Source organism: Mesoplodon bidens (genome assembly GCF_964165515.1).
Source record: "Mesoplodon bidens genome assembly, contig: HAP1_SCAFFOLD_129, whole genome shotgun sequence".
Lineage (NCBI taxonomy): Eukaryota > Metazoa > Chordata > Mammalia > Artiodactyla > Ziphiidae > Mesoplodon > Mesoplodon bidens.
Window position 1 is genome coordinate 489,415 of NW_027671294.1, and position 25,856 is coordinate 515,270.

General features: G+C 39.1%; 1 protein-coding gene and 1 pseudogene across 2 annotated transcripts in view; one reads left to right on the forward strand and one right to left on the reverse strand.

Moving 5' to 3' along the window:
• The window catches only part of LOC308611597 (ankyrin repeat domain-containing protein 26-like), a 159,969-nt pseudogene extending 150,448 nt beyond the window's left edge, over positions 1 to 9,521 (reverse strand). The window contains exons 1-3 of the transcript in view: positions 9,151 to 9,521; positions 892 to 1,006; positions 556 to 729 (exon numbers count right to left, since the gene is read on the reverse strand). The product of the transcript in view is annotated as an ankyrin repeat domain-containing protein 26-like (transcript). The remainder of the gene's footprint in view (positions 1 to 555; positions 730 to 891; positions 1,007 to 9,150) is intronic.
• A 196-nt stretch (positions 9,522 to 9,717) lies between these two features.
• The window catches only part of LOC308611590 (ankyrin repeat domain-containing protein 26-like), a 61,274-nt gene continuing 45,135 nt past the window's right edge, over positions 9,718 to 25,856 (forward strand). The window contains exons 1-2 of the mRNA XM_081260313.1: positions 9,718 to 9,826; positions 12,184 to 12,330. The gene's annotated coding sequence lies outside the window, so the exon portion shown is untranslated. The remainder of the gene's footprint in view (positions 9,827 to 12,183; positions 12,331 to 25,856) is intronic.

Here is a 25,856-nt window from a genome sequence, read left to right on the forward strand (position 1 = left end):
CCATAAGCAAATTTCTAAAGACTCTCTGAGTGCCAGTGAATGATTAGTGGTTGGAAGGAAAAAGGAGTTATTCTTCAAGCCAATAGATATTGCCAATAATATCCCTTTTACCTTCTCAATTACAGAGGCAGAGAAAGATAAAAGTCAGGCTAATATTGTTGGAAAGGAGGGAGTTGATGGAAGTAGCATCTATCAAACTCCAACCCTTCTAGAGATTTCTTATTTTTGAGATCTGTGAATTTATAGATCACACTCATCCATTCCATTGTTCTTAACCAAGGGCTGTATCAGAATCTCGATGCCACTCCCAGGCATATCCTAATGGGAAGATTTTCCTTCTGGGGTAGAAGGGTGGCTGGGAGACAGAATTGTGCTCTTTCTGTGAGCACCACCTTTCTCCAGCCCGTGACTTGGCTTTGGAGTTGTTTCCATGGTAACAGGGCCTGATGGGTGGTATTCAGTGTACATATTATTATAGATAAAACATCTGCAGCTAAAACAAACAAAAAAACAACCATGTATGGCAAATATTTTGTAAATATAGTTGAGCTATACCTTGTTGCTTGCTTCAATGTTGGCGTCATGTGAAAGCAGCTTTGCTGCGAGTGATATATTCTGATAAAGGGCAGCATAGTGGAGAGCAGTGTTGCCACTGACGTCCATGACATTTGGGTCGGCACCATGTTCCAGCAGAATAGTTGCACACTCCTCTTCCTGGCATTGTATGGCCTATAAGTGTTATGCCAAGAAACAGACTGTAAATTCTAGGAATTCAAAGTAAACATTCCAGAAGTTTCACCAATTCGTTATATTTAAATGAGATAAATCCATTTTTATTCTAAGTAGTTAAATCAAATCCATCTCACGTTGACATGGTTGGCTACTATGTACCTTCATCAGCGCTGTCCTGTTTTCGTTGTCACAGAGGTTAAGCTGGCATTTTCTCTCCACTAGGAGAGTTACCACTGCCGGATGGCCATTGGCACAGGCCAAATGGAGAGCAGTCCTACGAAACCGAGAGGAGTTTTTAGGAAATTAGTAGTGCACTATTTCAAAACATACAATTGTTCATGTAATTGAAAACATTTAATAGCATGCTATTCCTATCCCTTGAAAACAAATATTTAGTTTTCTTCTGGAGAAAGAACAATATATATTAGCTCTTCTTACTCTCCACATTAACGAAAGAACAACCTGCTTGAATAGAAAAAGCATGACCTTGAGATTCAGCTCAACTTGGGTTTGAATTTGACTTTAACTGTGTCACTTATTAGCTGTCACTGAGCCTTTCTGTGCCTCAATTTCCTCATCAACAAAATGGGGATAGAGCAGTAGTTACCTCACAGGACACCACTGTGATGCTTAAATGAGAACCCATGCAAAGGGTTTAGAACAGTTCCTCGCACAGATAACAGCTCAATAATTATTAGGTAATATTATCATAATTATTACTATTACTATTTTACAAGGGCAACATTTCAATTAAGTAAAAGGATATTATACCTCTTTTGAAGATATGTCTTGAGGACTAGAGAGAACACTGTACTTCAATGATTCTAATATGCTCACTTTCTCACATTTTAACATCTCTGACATTGGAATGAAATTTATAATTCACGATGTCTTACAACTATAATTGGTAGCATTTTTTGTTTGTTCAGTTCTCATTTTTCCTGTTGGTCTAATTATCATAACGTCTCTGTGCCTAAAGTTGCCATTTTTTTAAATTTAAGTATAGGTGATGTATAATATTATAAATTATGGAACTTCCCTGGTGGCTCAGTGGTGAAGAATCCACTTGTCAATGCAGGGGACACAGGTTCAAGCCCCGATCCCAGAAGGTCCCACGTGCCACAAAGCAACTAAGCCCGTGCACCACAACTACTAAGCCTGCGCTCTAGGACCCGCGAGCCATAACTACTGAGCCCACACGCCTAGAGCCCGTGCTCCACAACAAGAGAAGCCACCACAATGAGAAGCCTGCACACCGCAAGGAAGAGTAGCCCCCGCTCGCCACAACTAGAGAAAGCCTGCGCGCAGCAACGAAGAACCAACACAGCCAAAAATAAAAAATAAAAATAAAAATTATATATTATAGGGGTACAACATAGTGATTCACAATTTTTAAAGGTTATATATTCCATTTATAGTTATTATAAAATATTGGCTATATTCCCCATGTTGTACGATATATCCTTGTAGCTTATTTTATACCTAATAGTTTGTACCTCTTAATTCCCTACCCCTATCTTGCCCCTCCTCCCTTTCCTCTCCCCACTGGTAACCACTAGTTTGTTCTCTATATCTGCAAGTTGGCAACATTTTTAAAAATTTCTTATTAATATATAAAATAGTGGGGCATCATGCAATTCATGGTTCCTTACATTAAATGAAATAATGATCTATATAACAGGTCTACTGCAGTTCTAGTCACACGGTTGGCACTTAAATAACTTTTAGTTCTTAAAGGCATGATGAGCAATACTGTAAATCACCTATACTTCAATTTTAAAAATGATAAAATAAATAATAAAATAAAATAATACAATAAAAGCAGCATGGGGAAAGAGAACTAAAATAACAAACAAAACAAGAATTTTTTAAAAAAGTAATTCTAACTCTGATTTTCAGGAAGCTTTAAGCCAAAGGAAATTCAGGATTCAAATGAATAGGGATGGCTCATTTTATTCAATATTTACATTTATAGATTGTGTGAAATCAGACATTTCCAATGATCAATATTAGTATTTAATACCATTATAAATGTTCAAAAGGACAAGTAAAGGTTACCTTTTACAATTTCCTACCTTCAGAAATGCTTCTGTTTGAAAGAAGGGAGCAAAGCTTCAATTGAGACGAAGCCTTAATACTTCAATTTTAAATTTCTCATCTTGCTCAGGGGGCAACATGAAGTTTTTAAGCATGAAAGGGTTCTGAGAGACAGATGCAGGGTCCTGAGTAGAAAACACGTGCTACATAATAGGTATTCAAGTTATATTTGATGAATAAATGGATTAAACAATGGATAAACATAACAGGAGAGTTCAATAATTTTTTTAACATCTTTATTGGAGTACAATTGCTTTACAATGATTTATTAGTTTCTGCTGTATAATGAAGTGAAGCAGCTATATGTATACATATATCCCCATATCCCCTCCCTCTTGCATTCCCTCCCACCCTCCCTATCCCACCCCTCTAGGTGGTCACAAAGCACCGAGCTGATCTCCCAGGCGATGCAGCTGCTTCCCACTAGCTATCTATTTTACATTTAGTACTGTATATATGTCACTGCTACTCTCTCACTTCGTCCCAGCCTAATCTTCCCCTTTCCTCGTGTTCTCAAGTTCATTCTCTATGTCTGTGTCTTTACTCCTGTCCTGCTCCTAGGTTCATCAGAACCTTTTTCTTTTTTTTTTTAGATTCCATATCTATGTGTTAGAACATGGTATTTGTTCTTCTCTTTATGACTTACTTCACTCTGTATGACAGACTCTAGGTCCATCCACCTCACTACAAATAACTCAATTTCATTTCTTTTTATGGCTGAGTAATATTCCATTGTATATATGTGCCACATCTTCTTTATCCATTCATCTGTCGATGGACACTTAGGTTGCTTCCATGTCCTGGCTATTGTAAATAGTGCTGCAATGAACATTGTGGTGCGTGACTCTTTTTGAATTATGGTTTTCTCAGGGTATATGCCCAGAAGTGGGATTGCTGGATTGTATGGTAGCTCTATTTTTAGTTTTTTAAGGAACCTCCATATTGTTCTCCATAGTGGCTGTATCAATTTACATTCCCACCAACAGTGCAGAAGGGTTCCCTTTTCCCCATACCCTCTCCAGCATTTATTGTTTGTAGATTTTTCATGATGGCCATTCTGACCAGTGTGAGGTGATATCTCACTGCAGTTTTGATTTGCGTTTCTCTAATGATTAGTGATGTTGAGCATCTTTTCATGTGTTTGTTGGCAATCTGTATATCTTCTTTGGAGAAATGGCTATTTAGGTCTTCTGCCCATTTTTGGATTGGGTTATTTGTCTTTTTGATATTGAGCTGCATGAGCTGCTTGTATATTTTGGAGATTAATCCTTTGTCAGTTGCTTCGTTTGCAAATATTTTCTCCCATTCTGAGGATTGTCTTTTCATCTATTTTATGGTTTCCTTTGCTGTGCAAAAGCTTTTAAGTTTCATCAGGTCCCATTTGTTTATTTTTGTTTTTATTTCCATTTCTCTAGGAGGTGGGTCAAAAAGGATCTTGCTGTGATTGATGTCATAGAGTGTTCTGCCTATGTTTTCCTCTAAGAGTTCTAGAGGAATTTCATTCCTCTAATTTCATTCTTTTACATGTAGCTGTCCAGTTTCCCCAACACCACTTACTGAAGAGGCTGTCTTTTCTCCATTGTATATTCTTGCCTCCTTTATCAAAGATAAGGTGACCATATGTGCGTGGGTTTATCTCTGGGCCTTCTATCCTGTTCCAGTGGTCTATATTTCTATTTTTGCACCAGTACCATACTGTCTTGATTACTGTAGCTTTGTAGTATAGTCTGAAGTCAGGGAGCCTGATTCCTCCAGCTCCATTTTTCTTTCTCAAGATTGCTTTGGCTATTCGGCATCTTTTGTGTTTCCATAGAAATGGTGAAATTTTTTGTTCTAGTTCTGTGAAAAATGCCATTGGTAGTTTGATAGGGATTGCATTGAAACTGTAGTTTGCTTTGGGTAGTATAGTCATTTTCACAATGTTGATTCTTCCAATCCAAGAACATGGTATCTCTCTCCATCTGTTTGTGTCATCTTTAATTTCTTTCATCAGTGTCTTATAGTTTTCTGCATACAGGTCTTTTGTCTCCTTAGGTAGGTTTATTCCTAGGTATTTTATTCTTTTTGTTGCAATGGTAAATGGAAGTGTTTCCTTAATTTCTCTTTCAGATTTTTCATCATTAGTGTTTAGGAATGCAAGAGATTTCTGTACATTAATTTTGTATCCTGCTACTTTACCAAACTCATTGATTAGCTCCAGTAGTTTTCTGGTAGCATCTTCAGGATTCTCTATGTATAGTATCATGTCATCTGCAAATAGTGACAGCTTTAATTCTTCTTTTCTGATTTGGATTCCTTTTATTTCTTTTTCTTCTCTGATTGCTGTGGCTAAAACTTCCAAAACTATGTTGAATAACACTGGTGAGAGTGGGCAACCTTGTCTTGTTCCTGATTTTAGACGAAATGGTTTAAGTTTTTCACCATTGAGAACAATGTTGGCTGTGGGTTTGTCATATATGCCCTTTATTATGTTGAGGTAAGTTCCCTCTATGCCTACTTTCTGGAGAGTTTTTATCATAAACAGGTGTTGAATTTTGTCAAAAATTCATCTACTGAGATCATCATATGGTTTTTATTCTTCAGTTTGTTAATGTGGTGCATCACATTGATTGGTGTATACTGAAGAATCCTTGCATTCCTGGGATAAACCCCACTTGATCGTGGTGTATGATACTTTTAATGTGCTGTTGGATTCTGTTTGTGAGGGTTTTTTTGAGAATGTTTGCATCTACGTTCATCAGTGATATTGGTCTGCAGTTTTCGTTTTTTGTTACACCTTTGTCTAGTTTTGGTATCAGGGTGATGGTGGCCTTGTAGAATGAGTTTGGGAGTGTTCCCCCCTCTGCTATATTTTGGAAGAGTTTGAGAAGGACAGGTTTTATCTCTGCTGTAAATGTTTGATGGAATTCACCTGTGAAGCCATCTGGTCCTGGGCTTTTACTTGTTGGAAGATTTTTTTTTTTGTTTTTTTTAGTGGTACGCGGACCTCTCACTGCTGTGGCCTCTCCCGTTGTGGAGCACAGGCTCCGGACGTGCAGGCTCAGTGGCCATGGCTCACGGGCTTAGCTGCTCCGCGGCATGTGGGATCTTCCTGGACCGGGGCACGAACCCGTGTCCCCTGCATCGGCAGGTGGAATCTCAACCACTGCGCCACCAGGGAAGCCCTGGTGGAAGACTTTTAATCACAGTTTCAATTTCAGTGCTTGTGATTGGTCTGTTTATATTTTCTATTTCTTCCTGGTTAAATCTTGGAAGGTTGTGCTTTTCTAAGAATTTGTCCATTTCTTCCAGGTTGTCCATTTTATTGGCATATAGTTGCTTGTAGTAATCTCTCATGATTCTTTGTATTTCTGATGTCAGTTGTTACTTTGGAGAGTTCGATATTTTTAAAGAAAACTTTTGGGAAGTAAAGCAATACTTTTGCAATAGTAATAATCATTTACATTTGTATGTTTGATTTTGTATTCTCATAAGGACACAACTAAAACTCTAATAAACTTTTTCAATAGTAATAATCACCACTTACATTAACTATTTTTTATTTTCATAAGACTTCAATGAAGTAAAATGATTAATCTATAATCATTTACATATTATAGGTAATAAAGCTACACAAAATCAAAAACGTGTATATAGCGAAATATATACCTAGTAAAATCTACAGGCATGGATAAAAAGATTCCCTTTACTTCTGAGGAGGTTAAAAGTTGTCAGAAGATATCAATCCTTGAAAAACTTCCAAAAAAAATAGAAAGTGAGAAATTATTTTTATCTGTACAAGATTCATATTCCTGGTCTCTCCCAGGATTATTTCACTAATACTAAACATTTACTAGAATTTTTGTACATGTTCACTGTAGAAATCACAGATATTTTTAAAAGGAAAAGAAAGCTTCACTTATAATACAAGTGCTCAGAAATAACAAAAATTATCATATTTTGTACATATTTTTGTCTAAGATAAGACCATAGTCTTCTTGTGTTTATATATAATGAAATTGATTTTTTTTCTCAATATTCTACCAAAGTACATCTCTGCAGGTCAACATACATCTGTTATCTATGCCACCTTCAATGGTCACATAACATACCATACCAGAAACACTGCAATTTATTTATAAAATCTTTTGAGTTTGTCTTAATACATTGCTATTTTAAGCAGTGTTGAAAACAACAAATTGTATGTTACCTACCTCTAATTTATCTCTAATTATTTACCTCTAATTTGTATAAAGAGAATTGATGTGTAAAGGGAATACACATTTTTTAAATGTGGTACTTATCACCAAATTGCCTATTTGAAAAGTCAAAAGCAACTCAGACTTTAAACAGCAGTATAAGTACCACTGCTCTTCATCTTCACAAACTTTGTGAAGGGAAAATGGTTTTTCATTCCTCTTTAACTTAAATTCCTTTTCTTACCAGAAATGCTAAATTTTTTTCCTATATCCATTGGTCGCTTATGGATATGCAAAAAAGTACGTTGCTCAATTTCAAATTAGAGTTTTTTTCCCCTTACTGATTTCAAAGAATTCTCTGTAAAGTGAAGATATGTTTTCTTGCCTGATACAAATACGTTGATATATTTTAAAAGCTCATTGTCTTTTATTTTGTTAATCTTCTTTTCTGATCTACAGAGGGTTTTAATTTTTTAATGTTGTTAAATCAACCTCCAGAATTCTTGCTTTTGAAGTCATTCTTAGGAAGGTCTTTGTCAGCACACAAAAAAATGTATAAATAGGAATTTTGTTTTCTTCTGGTCATTTTCTCACTTTGTATATTTAAAATTTTTGATCTGTACTCCATCTGAAACTTATTTTTGTGAGATAAAGGTCTAGTTACTTTTCTCTAAATAGTTAGCAGTTTACTCCTGCACCATTTCCAAACTATTTTTTCCTTCTAATATGAAATGTCATCAGTTCAAGTTCTAAAGTCTTACATATATTTGGGTGTTTGGGCATTTTCTATTCTGTTCCATTCACTTATCTGTCTTTTCAGTTGTTAGTAAATGAATAATTTGTGGGAACTTACAGCACATTTTGATATCTAGAAGGGCAAATCTTTGTCTACTACATAAAACTTTTAATTTCATCACAACAAATAAAGAAAGCATGTGTAACTCAAAAATTTTTAAACCACCATATGCCTATTTGGTTTAAATATGGGAAGACCATACATTTTAAGAAAATGAGTCTTCCTATTCAAGGACACAGCCATCTTCCCACTTCAAAGCTGTCTTCTAAGGTCCTTCAGTAGAGAACATATATACATAGGTGTACACTGATATAAAACGGATACTGCAGGCTTCCCTGGTGGCACAGAGGTTAAGAATCCGCCTGCCAATGCAGGGGACACAGGTTTGAGCCCTGGTCGGGGAAGATCCCACATATTGTGGAGCAACTAAGCCCGTGTGCCACAACTACTGAGCCTGCGCTCTAGAGCCCGCAAACCACAACTACGGAGCCCGCATGCCACAACTACTGAAGCCTGCGCACCTACAGCCCGTGCTCCACAACAACAGAAGCCACCCCAATGAGAAGCCCACGCACTGCAACGAACAGTAGCCCCCACTCGCTGCAACTAGAGAAAGCCCACGTGCAGCAGTGAAGACCCAGCACAGCCAAAAATAAATAAATTAAAATAAATAAATTTAAAAAAAAAAGAATCCGTCTGCTAATGCAGGGGACACGGGTTCGAGCCCTGGTCCAGGAAGATCCCACATGCTGCAGAGACACTAAGCCCATGGGCCACAACTACTGAGACTGCGCTCTAGAGCCGGCAAGCCACAACTACCTAGCCCACGTTCCACATCTACTGAGCCCACGTTCCACAACTAACTGAGCTCGCGCGCCTAGAGCCCGTGCTCCACAACAAGAGAAGCCACCACAATGAGAAGCCCGTGCACGGCAATGAAGACCCAACACAGCAATAAATAAATTATTTTTTTTAAAGATACGGGATTGTATCTGAAGAACTTTTAGTCCAGAAGTTGATCTGTCATGAGAATTATTTTCCTCATTATGCACTTCTCTGTAACATATAACATTACGGTATAAAAATGTGTACATTAAAAATAAGATGCTGTTCATGTTTAATTTCGTTTCTGTGATTACTGACATTCAGCCAAATGACTTTAAAACTGTCAGTAAAGTGCTCTATAAGGGGAATCATGAGCGGGCCCGAAACCAGCTAAGGCTTTTGCTGCCTATAAAGTCTGCGGGGCGCGGGACCCCACGTAGGTGTCCACGAGCCTCGGAGGGGAAACTGACAGCAGGGGCCCCACCCAGGCCCGCCCCGCCTCCTCCCGCCCGCCCCGGTTACCTGTTCATCTTGTCCCTGTCGTTCAAGCCATTCTTCCCAAGCAACAGAATCTGCTGCACTTTGGCTACGTTGCCCACGCTGGCAGCTTTGTGGACCTTCCCGAGATCCTTGCGTCGGATGTGGTACTCGGGCCGGGCGTTGACCCGATTACCGCTCTCTCTCCGCGGGCTGGTGGAGGAGCCGAAGGGCGACTCGCCCTTCTTACTTCCGAAGCCAAAAATCTTCTTCATCGCAGAGCCTACACGCTTCAGACACACCTCCCCTCCCCCTCGGCTTCTCACAGTCTCCTGAGCCTAACACTAGCGGTACAGATAAGCCTACGCGGTCTAGCCACAACATCCCAGCTGGGAAGCTCCGCGGTGTCTCAGCTTTCAGCCCAGAATAACCGTAGCCAAGCGATACAGCTAAACACAGTGCGCGCGCGCGCCTTGTAAGACGGCGTCACTGCGCTTGCGCACAGAGGCACGGAGCGCAGGAGTGCCCAGTGCGCATGTGCGAGGCCCGAACGTCACAAATCTCTGCGACTGTTTGTGGGACGCGCTGGGTTGTTTTCCAACGGTGGTGCGAGCTGGCTGGGCGTTTCTGGACATTTGCAAATTTTAGAATCTCCCCTGTGAGAGAGTCGTCTTCGCATGCGACTGGGGCTAGAGTGGCGTGGAGCTTCAGGATGCAGAAGGTCTCGTCCCCCAGAGAGCTCCCCTAAAAATACTCTGTAAATCTCCTTATCCCTCAGTTTATTCCTTTCCACATCCCTCTGGGCCCCAGGCTTTCTCCATGGAATTTAACAGATGGAACTACAGAAAGCTGTTTTCATGGTTCCAGAGACTGTGGCGACAGGTGTCATCAAGTGCAAACTTAGGAGAAACCAACGCAGTTTCTCCAGATGAAATGAAGACGCGTTTCCGCGTGCCTCCTGACCCTCCCCTGTGGCCCAGCGTTCCGTCTGCACATTTTCTTCACCTATATTTTAGTTTTTGCTTTTATTTTCCCCTAATTAAGTCTCTAAATTCAAGATTTATTTTGGAGCATGGTGTAACATATGAGAACTTTTAAAAAAATGGTTATCCACTTGTCCCAAACAATCCATCTTTCCTCACCTAGTTTACCCCTTAATCTTACATTTAATTCTCGGATGTTTTTTCTGTTTCTGGGTTTTCCATTCTGGTCTGCTTCTTCTAGCGTCAGTAGTGTGTAAAATAGAAATATCTATTACAGGTCCAAGGTTTCCCTCCTTAGTCTTCCTTTTCAGTATTCTCTTGGAAATGTTTACCTCTACATTATTTGAGATGAATTTTTAATCACTATGCCAAGCTAAAGAGAGATCTTAGTGAGATTTTGATTGTAATTAGGTGAAGAGAATTTTAACTGAGAATCAGTCTCTTGTATCAGTGTATCCAGGTACATGTTATGTCTCTCAATTTGTCTTATTTTATGTCCTTCATTAGCCTTTGGTAGCTTTTTTCATTATGTAAATCCTGTACACTTCTTGATATATCTGTATCTGGGCCCTTTTTTTTTTGTAATGGTATATTATTCTTTCATTATAATTTGTAAACGATTATTGTTTGATATCTGTGTATTCGTTTGACAACAAGAGTGAAGAACTTTTTTAAGCTATAATTTTGTAACAGGAGAAAGAGTTGATAGTTTCTGGCAGTACTTAAGGAAGGCACAAACTGGTTGGTATAGATTGAAGAATATTGAAGAATAGTATGCAGGTGAAAAAAATCAAGTAGAATGCAAACAAGTACTCTGTTTTTTATTGAAGTATAAGATCGTTGCTACAAATTTAAAAAATCAATATAGCTAAATTTCCCTAAAATTCTATTAGCCAAATTTTTCAGTAATTAGCTAACTAATAGGGACATCTAACTTTCGTGTTTCCTCTTAATAGTCTCTTTGCTCCTTTGCTTTATCCACCCAAATCTGTTTCCCACTCCTAAATCTAATCATCATAGTGACCTTATGGAATCTTATCATCTCCATTGTTATGAAACCTCTTATGCTTTATCCTTGTCCCATATCTTTAAAATTTCCCAAACTTTAAATAATCTTTTCCCTTGCTTCCATCTTTCTCTATCTGCAATTTGTGTTTCCATCTTTATTCCATTTCTTAGGAATAAAGCAAAATAGGTTGACTCCATACTCCATACTGGTAGAAACAGGCGACTGTATACAGAAACTCCTTTTAATGTGGTACTTGATCCAGTAATTATACAATTACTGTAATTATACAGTTACAATACAATTAAACCAAACCTGGTATTGTGGGTGAAACAGACAGAAGCAGAAGCAGGCTCACAACAACAGTTAATACAAAACCAGCTATCCCAAAACTCAAGCAGGTTCCTATTACATTTGTTGATGATTTCAAGATCAAAATCATGTTAATGATTTTAAGAATTTTGATTAACCAAATTAAAAAGTAACAGATACCACCATTGCACAAGATGCACCAGCAAAATTTGAAAGTTTGGCAGCCATATTTTACAGCAAGACAAATGCGTAGATATTAATTTAGGTACTTATTCTTCAGAGGCCGTTTAATGCCATTTTGTGCTTTGTAGGTTGAATGATTTGACAACAAATTGCTTGGAATTAGTGACTCAGAAGTCAGGTGTCCAGACCTTCAGCAGAAATTGCTGCTGGGGGAATTCCCTGGAGGTCCAGAGGTTAGGACTCCTCGCTTCCACTGCAGCAAGCACGAGTTCCATCCCTGGTTGGGGAACGCGACACAGCCAAAAAAATAAAAAGAAAGAAAGAAAGAAAGCAATTGTGCCGAAAAACTCTCGAGAGAGGCAGGGTCCCTGTTGAAGTGATAGCTGGTTCCAGGACAGTGTCTTCACTGGTGAAAGAGCAATGAACAAAAACAAAACAAAAAACAAACAAAAAAACATTTCTCAGGTCTATCCAGCTTAGCTGCACCAAATGGTTTTGATGTGTGTGACTGGTTTCAACTCTGATCACCCACAATTTTCTTCCTATAATAGCCCAACCAGAGAATAATCTTTTGTCCTCTATTTGTCTCCGCAGTACTCCCCAGTGTGACCTATGAGACCGGTAAAGGCTCCCTATTGTGACATCTGAAGAAGACTCTGACACTTGCTGATGCAGCCTGGAATGAGGGTCAAAGACACTACCAGGCTGTAGGGAGATAAGAACCACACACCAGGACTCCAGGTAGGTTGTCAAGATTTGGTTGACTCTAGTGTTTCTGTATAGACCAGGGATACTCAAGGAGTATATGCTAGGCCAACTCTGAACTTCTGTATGTCCTTGTCAAATGCTACCTGGATCCCCAAGCACTTGAAAGCTAAGATTCCCAGATTTCTTTGCAAACAGATGCCCTCTAGAAAGTTGTTGCTTGGGGACTTCCCTGGTGGTCCAGGGGTTAAGATTTCACGCTCCCAGTGCCAGGGGCCCAGGTTCGATCCCTGGTCAGGGAACTAGATGCCACATGCTGCAACTAAAAGAGCCCGAGTGCTGCCAACTAAGACCTGGCACAGCCAAATAAATAAATAAATTGTTTTTAAGTAAAGTTGTTGCTTAGAGCTCCCATGCCTATCTAAGACTCAAATAATGCCCTGGTGGTTTCCTGCATATTCATTTCATAATTATTTATTTAATATTTATTTAACATATGTTAATGGAATTAATAATGTCAGAGTAATACCTGTTTTATGATGAAAAACATGTTATGGATGCCTTAACAAATTCAGGTGGATCCAGTGTAATCACAAGGGTCCTTCATATGTGGAAGGAGGAGGCAGGAGTGTCAGAATGATGTGAGAAAGACTCGACAGGTCATTGCTGGCTTTGAAGATGGAAGGGGCCACAAGGCAAGGAATACAGGTGGCCTCTACAAGTCGGAAAAGACAAGAAAACTAATTGTCCTCTAGAACCTCCAGAAAGGAATGCAGCCTTGATGTTAGCTCAGTGAGAATCATTTCAGACCTCTGACCTCCAGAACTATACTATAAATATGTGTGGTTTTAAGCCACGAAATTTGTGGTAATATGTTAAGTGGCCATAGAAAATTATGGAGGGAGGGAGCTAGGAAGAATGGAAGAAGTGGAGATAGAGGGAAACAAAGAGAACTGGGTAGAGAGAGTGTAAAACTGCAGCACAGTTCTAACAACATTTCTGGCCAGGCCAAAGGGGAATCCTGGAGCCAAAGTCATATGATAAATAAATCCTGCATCTTCCAGGAGTGGGCCTGTATTTTACCCCTATTGTGGGTACAATGGCTGGGAGCAGTCGTGGGAAGCATGGGCATAGGACAGACGCAGACGTGGATCCAGAAGGACAGCTGCTGGGGCTGTCAGTCTACTATGTGTTCCAAGTAGGTTCCCCAGTTTGTCCAGGACTGGGGCATTCTTGGGACACAGGACTATCAGTGATAAAACCAAGACAGTCCTGGGAAAACTGGCATGGTTGGTTACCCTGTCCCTAGCACTGGAGACCTGATCTGAGCATTTTCGTGCCCAACATACCCCTCGTCTCTGTGGCCCCCTTAGGATAATTTCTGCTTATCATGGCAGTTTATAGCTGGAAAAAATTTTCACCCTCTTCCTACCTTCGCTACCTAGCCAGAGTAGACACCATCTGTGACTCCTGAGATTCCATAGGCAGACTGGGGTGTTTGTAACTTTTCTTTGTAACTCTCAAACATTGAAACTCACTAGGAATGCAAGTTAAAATTTCAGCTGTTTTACTTCCATACTTCTCTCCCATAGAATCCAGACTATCCCCTGTGTCCCTGACCCCCCAGCATTGTGAGGATATGGAGCGTCAGTTGGCAACGTGCCTACTTTAGCCCTTCCAACGAGGGTCTTTGCTTCCTATGAGGAGAAGGCACTGAGCTTATTTTCTCTTATTCTTCTTATTATTCTCTTATTGGTACTGAGCTTATTTTCTCATGACTACAGTCAGCCAGCAATGCACTTCCATCTACAAGAAAAATGGGTTGGCATCTCTACTTCATAAAGTCTTAAGCCGTTTTTTGCTCCAGAGTCTGTGGCAAACATAGGACCTCTTAGTTTTATAGGGAGTTGGTACCAAGAAAGGTGTAATGGCCATCCCCTTTGTGGCCAAACTTTTTTCACTGGAAACAAATTAAGCACCTCAGTCACCTACCTGGGACCCAAGTGGGTTCTAAGAGGGGAAGGAGGTAGGGCAAAAGCTCAACATCGCCCCTCAGAACCTTGCACGTGGGGGACCCAGTGTTAGGAGAATGAGGCATAGTTACATCCACTCTCACTACTAAGGTGTTCCTTCTTTCATATTTATTTTCTTATTTATATTTTCTAACTTTTCAGCAATAAACATATGTTGCTTTTGCATAGACATATAGTGATTTGTTTCTAGTTAAAATAAAATAGCTTTAAATATGTTTAAAGAAAGTTAAGATAAATTAAATATTTTCTGTTAGATTATAAAATATATAATTAGTAAATATAAAAATATAATTATTAAATACTAGCCTACAGAAGAATAAGCATATTACTGGAAAACAGTAAGAGGTGAGAATGTATTAACATAAGAGAAACTATACAAATCAATGAGAATGATATAGATTATTAATAACTGGTTTGGGAAAAATCAATTCGTGATAAGAAGTTAACTACATATCTCAACATATACACCAAAAGAAACTCCAGGTTAGTAAAAATGTTTAGTCTTTTTAATGAAACCACTAAATATTTTAGAAGAAAATATGGACGAGTGGTATTATTTGTAAGTTTTTGAAGATTTTTCAAACAAAAACAATGCAAGTGTCAAAAGAAGATATCAGTACATTTGGCCACATAAAATTTGTGACCAAAAAATTTAGTATAGGGCATTCCCTGGCAGTCCAGTGGTTAGGACTTGGTGCTTTCGCTGCCAGGGCCGGTGCAGCCACACACACACAAAAAGTATAAATGGGGCTTCCCTGGTGGCGCAGTGGTTGAGAGTCCGCCTGCCGATGCAGGGGACACGGGTTCGTGCCCCGGTCCGGGAAGATCCCACATGCCACAGAGCAGCTGGGCCCGTTCGCCATGGCCGCTGAGCCTGCGTGTCCGGAGCCTCTGCTCCGCAATGGGAGAGGCCACAACAGTGAGAGGCCCGTGTACCGCAAAAAAAAAAAAAAAAAAAAATATATATATATATATAAATGCAAATACAGATAAGGTATTAACATGCATAATTAATAAAATTAATTAATTTTATTAATAAATAAAATACTCAATATTAATAATTAATAAAACATTGTTTACAATCAAGGAACTAAATTTTTTCAAAAGATTTTTTTATGTGTACCGTTTTTAAAGTCTTCACTGAATTTGTTACAATATTGCTTGTTTTATGTTTTGGTTATTTTGGCTGTGAGGCATGAAGGATCTTAGCTCCCCAACCAGGGATCAAACCCACATGCACTGCATTGGAAGGCGAAGTCTTAACCATTGCACCGCCCGGGAAGTCCCCTAAATTTTTTTTTTAATGATCAAAGGATACAATCAGTTCACAAATTAACCATGGGTACCAGAAGCTTTCTACTCTTACTTGATATGGATAGGGGTTCAACTTCATCATCTTGCTTCAAGACAACATTTGCTCATCAAATGCTGATAATTCTGTGGTAGTTTAATCCACCGAGATCTTGATATTCTCACTACCTTACAGGACATCAAATTTACCCATTATGTGGATGACTTCATGCTGATGGTATTAGGTGCATAGGAAATAGGAGATAGTTTGAAAGTTCTGGTCAAAATTTATTTTCCCACTGTTATGATTTATGTTAACCCTCTTAAAAAAATCAGCATTATCCATTTAAAGAAATATTTCCCCCAGAGTTAAGCACAAATCCTAAACATCACCTTGGCATCACAAGTAATTTACAAAATGTAATGCTAACCATATAATCAGTTCTAACAGTGACCAACAGCAGCTTTGGTGGATAAATGAAATTTGTGATTCGGGGTACTGAGAAGCATAGTAACAGTTCACTTTTAGAAAAGGTATATTTAAAAATCAGGTGTATTTTTAATAAAACCCAACCAAGAGAGACATTCTTTTTACCTTATATGTACTCCTTTAACAACTCTTTCTTCAAATTTTATATGAGAGGATTTGAGATCTTATGACACTAAGAAGAAGCATGAACCTAAGAATCTTAAAATCTAACAAGGATGAAGAAGCATACAGAAAGCGGAACCAGGGTACAAGTATGCACTTGCCCTCCTATCAACTTCCCAAACAGGAAGAAAAAAAATCACATTAAGTTTTGATAACTTTTGAAGTCAGTTTTCTTTGTGCTATAACAATATAAAACATTATCTTCCAACAAAATTAAAAATAAAATATTATGAACCTTTTGGCCTAGCAGAGTTAATGCTGACAAGATGCTTCTACTTGGTGGGAGCTATGCTCCATCCACCAGGAAACATTGTGCATCAGGCTTTGCATAGTGTTTTTTTTTAATTAATTAATTAATTAATTTAGGCTGCGTTGGGTCTTCATTGCTGCACGCGGGATTTCTCTAGTTGCAGCGAGCGGGAGCTACTATTCCTTGCAGTGCGTGGGCTTCTCACTGCGGTGGCTTCTCGTTGCAGAGCACGGGCTCTAGGAGCGTGGGCTTCAGTAGTTGTGGCACGTGGGCTCAGCAGTTGTGGCTTGCAGGCCTTAGAGTGCAGGCTCAGCAGTTGTGGCACACGGGCTTAGTTGCTCCGAGGCATTTGGGATCTTCCAGGACCAGGGATCGAACCCGTATCCCCTGCATTGGCAGCAGATTCTCAACCACTGCGATACCAGGGAAGCCCCAGGCTTTGCATAGTTTGATTCACAAATTTCTTATAATCATTCAGTCATTTGATATTTTGGTTATAGTTGATTTGGGTTTCTTTTTAGATAACGATGCTTATTTCCAAATAATATAAACAGTCTCTCTTTTGTTCTTCCTGGAAATTCTTTAGCAACCATCTTCTCCAATCCTCCATATTTTGTCTCTTCTTTCTCTGTCTTCTCACAACTCTGTCTCTTTCATCACCTAGTTCAGAACTTCCAGGAGAGTTATACAGACATTCCTAACATCTCAAGTTTACCAACAACTGGTCTTTAACATGCCTCAGGACTGTGAATGGAGGCAACTGGTTGATCAAAGATAAAACACATCTTGTATGAAATCAATCCAGAATATTTAAGGAGTTTCACATGCTGCAGGTCTTAAAGTTATCTTTTTATCCAGTTAACAGATCCTTCTTTTTTTTTTTTTAAAGTTTATTTACTTATTTTTTAAATTAGTTTCTGCTTTATAACAAAGTGAATCAGTCATACATATACATCTGTTCCCACATCCCTTCCCTCATGCATCTCCCTCCCTCCCACCCTCCCCATCCCACCCCTCCAGGCGGTCACAAAGCACCGAGCTGATCTCCCTGTGCTCTGCGGCTGCTTCCCACTATCTATCTACCTTACGTTTGGTAGTGTATACACGTCCATGCCTCTCTTTCGCCTTGTCACAGCCCACCCTTCCCCCTCCCCATATCCTCAAGTCCATTCTCAAGTAGGTCTGCGTCTTCATTCCCGTTTTGCCCCTAGGTTCTTCATGACATTTTTTTTTTAATTCCATATATATGTGTTAGCATACGGTATTTGTCTTTCTCTTTCTGACTAACTTCACTCTGTATGACAGACTCTAGGTCTATCCACCTCATTACAAATAGCTCAGTTTCGTTTCTTTTTATGGCTGAGTAATATTCCATTGTATATATGTGCCACATCTTCTTTATCCATTCATCCGATGATGGACACTTAGGTTGTTTCCAGCTCCGGGCTATTGTGAATAGAGCTGCAATGAACATTTTGGTACATGTCTCTTTTGGAATTATGGTTTTCTCAGGGTATATGCCCAGTAGTGGGATTGCTGGGTCATATGGTAGTTCTATTTGTAGTTTTTTAAGGAACCTCCATACCGTTCTCCATAGTGGCTGTACCAATTCACATTCCCACCAGCAGTGCAAGAGTGTTCCCTTTTCTCCACACCCTCTCCAGCATTTATTGTTTCTAGATTTCTTGATGATGGCCATTCTGACTGGTGTGAGATGATATCTCATTGTAGTTTTGATTTGCATTTCTCTAATGATTAATGATGTTGAGCATTCTTTCATGTGTTTGTTGGCAGTCTGTATATCTTCTTTGGAGAAATGCCTATTTAAGTCTTCTGCCCATTTTTGGATTGGGTTGTCTGTTTTTTTGCTATTGAGCTGCATGAGCTGTTTATAAATTTTGGAGATTAATCCTTTGTCAGTTGCTTCATTTGCAAATATTTTCTCCCATTCTGAGGGTTGTCTTTTGGTCTTCTTTATGGTTTCCTTTGCTGTGCAAAAGCTTTGAAGTTTCATTAGGTCCCATTTGTTTATCTTTGTTTTTATTTCCATTTCTCTAGGAGGTGGGTCCAAAAGGATCTTGCTGTGATTTATGTCATAGAGTGTTCTACCTATGTTTTCCTCTAAGAGTTTGAAAGTTTCTGGCCTTACATTTAAGTCTTTAATCCATTTTGAGCTTATTTTTGTGTATGGTGCTAGGGAATGATCTAATCTCAAACTTTTACATGTCCCTGTCCAGTTTTCCCAGCACCACTTATTGAAGAGGCTGTCCTTTCTCCACTGTACATTCCTGCCTCCTTTATCAAAGATAAGTTGGCCATATGTGCGTGGGTTTATCTCTGGGCTTTCTATCCTGATCCACTGATCTATCTTTCTGTTTTTATGCCAGTACCAGACTGTCTTAATTACTGTAGCTTTGTAGTATAGTCTGAAGTCAGGGAGCCTGATTCCTCCAGCTCCGTTTTTCGTTCTCAAGATTGCTTTAGCTATTCGGGGCCTTTTGTTTTTCCAAACAAATTTTGAAATTTTTTGTTCTAGTTCTGTGAAAAATGCCATTGGTAGTTTGATAGGGATTGCATTGAATCTGTAGATTGCTTTGGGTAGTAGAGTCATTTTCACAATATTGATTCTTCCAATCCAGGAGCATGGTATATCTCTCCATCTATTTGTATCATCTTTAATTTCTTTCATCAGTGTCTTATAGTTTTCTGCATACAGGTCTTTTGTCTCCTTAGGTAGGTTTATTCCTAGATATTTTATTCTTTTTGTTGCGATGGTAAATGGGAGTGTTTTCTTGATTTCATTTTCAGATTTTTCATCATTAGTGTACAGGAATGCCAGAGATTTCTGTACATTAATTTTATATCCTGCTACTTTACCAAATTCATTGATTAGCTCTAGTAGTTTTTCAGTAGCATCTTTAGGATTCTCTATGTATAGTATCATGTCATCTGCAAACAGTGATAGCTTTACTTCTTCTTTTCCAATTTGGATTCCTTTTATTTCCTTTTCTTCTCTGATTGCTGTGGCTAAAACTTCCAAAACTATGTTGAATAAGAGTGGTGAGAGTGGGCAGCCTTGTCTTGTTCCTGATCTTAGTGGAAATGGTTTCAGTTTTTCACCATTGAGGACAATGTTGGCTGTGGGTTTGTCTTATATGGCCTTTATTATGTTGAGGAAAGATCCCTCTATACCTACTTTCTGCAGGGTTTTTATCATAAATGGGTGTTGAATTTTGTCGAAAGCTTTCTCTGCATCTATTGAGATGATCATATGGTTTTTCTCCTTCAACTTGTTAATGTGGTGTATTACATTGATTGATTTGCGTATATTGAAGAATCCTTGCATTCCTGGGATAAACCCCACTTGATCATGGTGTATGATCCTTTTAATGTGCTGTTGGATTCTGTTTGCTAGTATTTTGTTGAGGATTTTTGCATCTATGTTCATCAGTGATATTGGCCTGTAGTTTTCTTTCTTTGTGACATCCTTGCCTGGTTTTGGTATCAAGGTGATGTCGGCCTCGTAGAATGAGTTTGGGAGTGTTCCTCCCTCTGCTATATTTTGGAAGAGTTTGAGAAGGATAGGTGTTAGCTCTTCTCTAAATGTTTGATAGAATTCACCTGTGAAGCCATCTGGTCCTGGGCTTTTGTTTGATGGAAGATTTTTAATCACAGTTTCAATTTCAGTGCTTGTGATTGGTCTATTCATATTTTCTATTTCTTCCTGAGTCAGTCTTGGCAGGTTGTGCATTTCTAAGAATGTGTCCATTTCTTCCAGGTTGTCCATTTTATTGGAATAGAGTTGCTTATAGTAATCTCTCATAATCTTTTGTATTTCTGCAGTGTCAGTTGTTACTTCTCCTTTTTCATTTCTAATTCTATTGATTTCAGTCTTCTCCCTTCTTTTCTTGATGAGTCTGGCTAATGGTTTGTCAATTTTGTTTATCTTCTCAAAGAACCAGCTTTTAGTTTGGTTGATCTTTGCTATCGTTTCCTTCATTTCTTTTTCATTTATTTCTGATCTGATCTTTATGATTTCTTTCCTTCTGCTAGCTTTGGGGTATTTTTGTTCTTCTTTCTCTAATTGCTTTAGGTGCAGGGTCAGGTTGTTTACTCGAAATGCTTCCTGTTTCTTAAGGTGGGATTGTATTGCTATAAACTTCCCCCTTAGAACTGCTTTTGCTGCGTCCCATAGGTTTTGGGTCGTCGTGTCTCCATTGTCATTTGTTTCTAGGTATTTTTTAATTTCCTCTTTGATTTCTTCAGTGATCACTTCGTTATTGAGTAGTGTATTGTTTAGCCTCCATGTGTTTGTATTTTTTACACATCTTTTCCTGTAATTGATGTCTAGTCTCATAGCATTGTGGTCGGAGAAGATACTTGATACAATTTCAATTTTCTTAAAATTACCGAGGCTTGATTTGTGACCCAAGATATGATCTGTCCTGGAGAATGTTCCATGAGCACTTGAGAAAAATGTGTATTCTGTTGTTTTTGGATGGAATGTCCTATAAATATCAACTAAGTCCATCTCGTTTAATGTATCATTTAAAGCTTGTGTTTCCTTATTTATTTTCATTTTGGATGATCTGTCCATTGGTGAAAGTGGGGTGTTAAAGTCCCCTACTATGATTGTGTTACTGTCGATTTCCCCTTTTATGGCTGTTAGTATTTGCCTTATGTATTGAGGTGCTCCTATGTTGGGTGCATAAATATTTACAATTGTTATATCTTCTTCTTGGATCGATCCCTTTATCGTTATGTAGTGTCCTTCCTTGTCTCTTCTAATAGTCTTTATTTTAAAGTCTATTTTGTCTGATATAAGAATTGCTACTCCAGCTTTCTTTTGATTTCCATTTGCATGGAATATCTTTTTCCATCCCTTTACTTTCAATCTGTATGTGTCTCTAGGTCTGAAGTGGGTCTCTTGTAGACAGCATATATATGGGTCTTGTTTTTGTATCCATTCAGCCACTCTGTGTCTTTTGTTGGGAGCATTTAGTCCATTTACATTTAAGGTAATTATTGATATGTATGTTCCTATTCCCATTTCCTTAATTGCTTTGGGTTCGTTATTGTAGGTATATTCCTTCTGTTGTGTTTCTTGCCTAGAGAAGTTCCTTTAGCATTTGTTGTAAAGCTGGTTTGGTGGTGCTGAACTCTCTCAGCTTTTGCTTGTCTGTAAAGGTTTTAATTTCTCCATCAAATCTGAATGAGATCCTTGCTGGGTAGAGTAATCTAGGTTGCAGGTTTCTCTCCTTCATCACTTTAATTATGTCCTGCCACTCCCTTCTGGCTTGTAGGGTTTCTGCTGAGAGATCAGCTGTTAACCTTATGGGGATTCCCTTGTGTGTTATTTGTTGTTTTTGCCTTGCTGCTTTTAATATGATTTCTTTGTGTTTAATTTTTGACAGTTTGATTAATATGTGTCTTGGTGTATTTCTCCTTGGATTTATTCTGTATGGGACTCTCTGTGCCTCCTGGACTTGATTAACTATTTCCTTTCCCATATTGGGGAAGTTTTCAACTATAATCTCTTCAAATATTTTCTCAGTCCCTTTCTTTTTCTCTTCTTCTTCTGGAACCCCTATAATTCGAATGTTGGTGCGTTTAATGTTGTCCCAGAGATCTCTGAGACTCTCCTCTGTTCTTTTCATTCTTTTTTCTTTATTTTGCTCTGCATCAGTTATTTCCACTATTTTATCTTCCACCTCACTTATCCGTTCTTCTGCCTCAGTTATTCTGCTATTGATCCCATCTAGAGTATTTTTCATTTCATTTATTGTGTTTTTAATCGATGCTTGATTCATCTTTAGTTCTTCTAGGTCCTTGTTAACTGTTTCTTGCATGTTGTCTATTCTATTTCCAAGATTATGGATCTGGGAAATAGAATCTTGGATCAGCTTTACTATCATTATTCTGAATTCTTTTTCAGGTAGACTGCCTATTACCTCTTCATTTGTTAGGTCTGGTAGGTGTTTATCTTGCTCCTTCACCTGTTGTGTGTTTTTCTGCCTTCTCATTTTGCTTATGTTACTGTGTTTGGGGTCTCCTTTTTGCCGGCTGCAGATTCGTAGTTCCCGTTGTTTTTGGTGTCTGACCCCAGTGGCTAAGGTTGTTTCAGTAGGTTGTGTAGGCTTCCTGGTGGGGGGGACTAATTCCTGTGCTCTGGTGGTTGAGGCTCGATCTTGTCTTTCTGGTGGACAGGTCCACGTCTGGTGGTGTGTTTTGGGGTGCCTATGGCCTTATTATGTTTTTAGGTAGCCTCTCTGCTAATGGGTGGGGTTGTGTTCCTGCCTTGCTAGTTGCTTGGCATAGGGTGACCCGCACTGTAGCTTGCTGGTCGTTGACTGAAGCTGGGTGCTGGTGTTGGGATGGAGATCTCTGGGAGATTTTCGCTGCTTGATATGATGTGGAGCTGGGAGGTCTCTTGTGGACCCGTGTCCTGAAGTTGGCTCTCCCACTTCAGAGGCATAGCACTGGCTCCTGGCTGCAGCACCAAGAGCCTTTCATCCACCCGGCTCAGAGTAACAGGGAGAAAAAGTAGAAAGAAAGAATTAGTAGAAGAAAGAAAGAGAGAGGGAAAGAAAGGAAGAAGGGAAGAAAGGAAGGAAGGAAGGAAGGAAGAAAGAAAGGAGGGAGGGAGGGAGGAAGGATGGAAAGAAAGAAGGAAAGAAAGGAGGGAGGGAGGGAGGAAGGAAAGGAAGAAAGACAGGAGGGAGGGAGGAAGGAAAGAAAAAGAAAGTGGAAAGAAGAAGGGTGGGAGGGAGGAAAGAAAAAGAAAGAAGGAAAGGAGGAGCGGAGGGAGGGAGGGAGGAAGGGAGAGTAGGAAAAAAAGAAAGAGCAGGTAAAGTAAAATAGAATAAAGTATGAAATATAGTAGCGTTATTAAAATTAGAAAATAATTATTGAAAAAAAAAAAAAAAAACCGGACCGATAGAACCCTGAGACATATGGTGGAAGCAAAGCTATACAGAGAGAATCTTACACAGAAGATTACACATACACATTCACAAAAAGAGAGCAGGGGGAAAAATCAAAAATCTTGCTCTCCAAGTCCACCTCCTCAATTTGGGATAATTCGTTGTAAAAAGAGGAAAAGGGCGAGAAGTCTGAAATCTTGCTCTCTAAGTCCACCTCCTTAATTTGGAATAATTCGTTGTAAAAAGAGGAAAAGGGGGGAAAGTCTTAAATCTTGTCCTCAAAGTCCACTTCCTCAATTTGGGATGATTCGCTGTCCATTCATGCACTCCACAGACGCAGGGCACATCAAATGGACCGTGGAGCTTTAATCCGCTGCCTCCGAGGCTGCACAGAGATATTTCCCTGTCTCTGCTCTCACAGCTCCCGGGTCTCAGCCTTGGACCTGGCCCCGCCTCTGCGCGTAGGTCGCCGGAGGGCGTCCGTTCTTCGCTCAGACAGGACGGGTTTAAAGGAGCCGCTGATTCGGGGGCTCTGGCTCACTCAGGCAGAGCGGACCTTGACCACGGGTTAACATCCTCCCAAAGTTAGCATAGTAACAAAAGGCGAAAGAGGTATGTTTTGGAAGGAGAGGAGTTGTGATATCTCAGCTTGGAAATTATCGCAGACTCGAGAGGGAAAACGGTGCGCCGGTGTTTGAGCCACACACCTGGACACGCTGGACGACCTCCTGCCTCCTCCTTCGCCCTCTCACCCGGGGCCGGGAATGCGGGGTTTCGGAGCTGCCCAACAGATCCTTCTATGTAAAAGATACTGTTAACCTGGCACTCAGTCCTACCTTGCACATTTTATCTTCCAAAAAAAAAGGCAGATTTTCCTCAGGAAGACATTATATCTTCTTTATTGTTACAGTCACTGCGATATTTTCAAAGACGAAAAAACCACTTACTACTCATGTTCTCTATGGCATTATTTAACCATCTATGGAGAATCTGACCCATCTGTTCCAGTGCTCTGCCTGATGGGGGAATTAGGATCAATCTACTGAATGCCTATTATTCTTTCACTCACTGAAGATTTTTTAGCTGTCTACTTATAAAGCACTGCCTTTAGTCTTAGAGATACCAGTGTTCAAGACTCCTTCCTAGAACTCAACACCAGGTGGGAAAAGGCAGACACAGAAACAATAAATTAGAGAACAGCTTTTTTCTTCTTCTTCTTCTTTTCTTTTGGCCGCGCCATGTGGCATGCAGGATCTTAGTTCCCGGACCAGGGTTTGAACCTGCGCTCCCTGCATTGAGAGTGTGGAGTCCTAACCACTGGACCACCAGGGAAGTCCCCAATAACAGCTTCTTATGAACATACAAATCAAATGCTATGGAGAAAAACAGTTGGACACGTAGCCTAAATGGAAAAGGGCTATAGAGAAAGACTAAGAAGTCATCAGCATACAGATGATACAAAAATATAGAGAGAAGCTAAAAGGACCAAGGATATATAACCTTAGAGTTTACCAACATAAAATGGAGAGCAAAGAATAAGATCGCACAAAATAATTCCTGAATTTTAACATAATCATAAAAATGTTATCAACAGAATAAAGGGGGAAATAAGAGCTGTAATCAACTAAAAGCAGTTTCTCTTGTCCCCATTTTAACAATAAATAGATCATTCTACTAAATCCCTAGATTAGCTATTTCAATATTAAAAGTATTAAACTGATAATGATTATGGAAATATAACATGACTAAATTGCATAGGAATTTTAAGGGGAAAGAATACTGAACCATAATATAGTACAATAAAATATCATATAAGGGGGAAGAGGAAATAAAATCATATAAAAATACCAAGACATTTATGTTGCTTCCATGATGTTTTGGATATTGCAAATAGTGCTGCTATGAACACCGGGGTGCATGTATCTTTTCGATAAATATCCACTGACAGGTGAATGGATAAAGAAGATGTAGCATACATATACAATGGAATATTACTCAGCCATAAAAAAGAATGAAATAATGCCATTTGCAGCAGCATGGATGGACCTAGAGATTATATTAAGTGAAGTCAAGTCAGAGAAAGACATCATGATATCACTTATATGTGGAATCTAAAAAAAATGATACAAATGAACTTATTTTATTTATGAAGCAGAAACAGACTCACAAACATAGAAAACAAGTTTATGATTACCAAAGCGGATAGCAGGGGGGCGGTGGTCGGAGATAAATTAGGAGTTTGGGATTAACATATACATACTACTATATATAAAACAGATAAGGACCTACTGTATAGCACAGGGAACTATACTCAATATCTTGTAATAACCTATAATGGACAGGAATCTGAAAAAGAATATATATAGATATATATGTATAACTGAATCACTTTGCTGTACACTTGAAATACAACA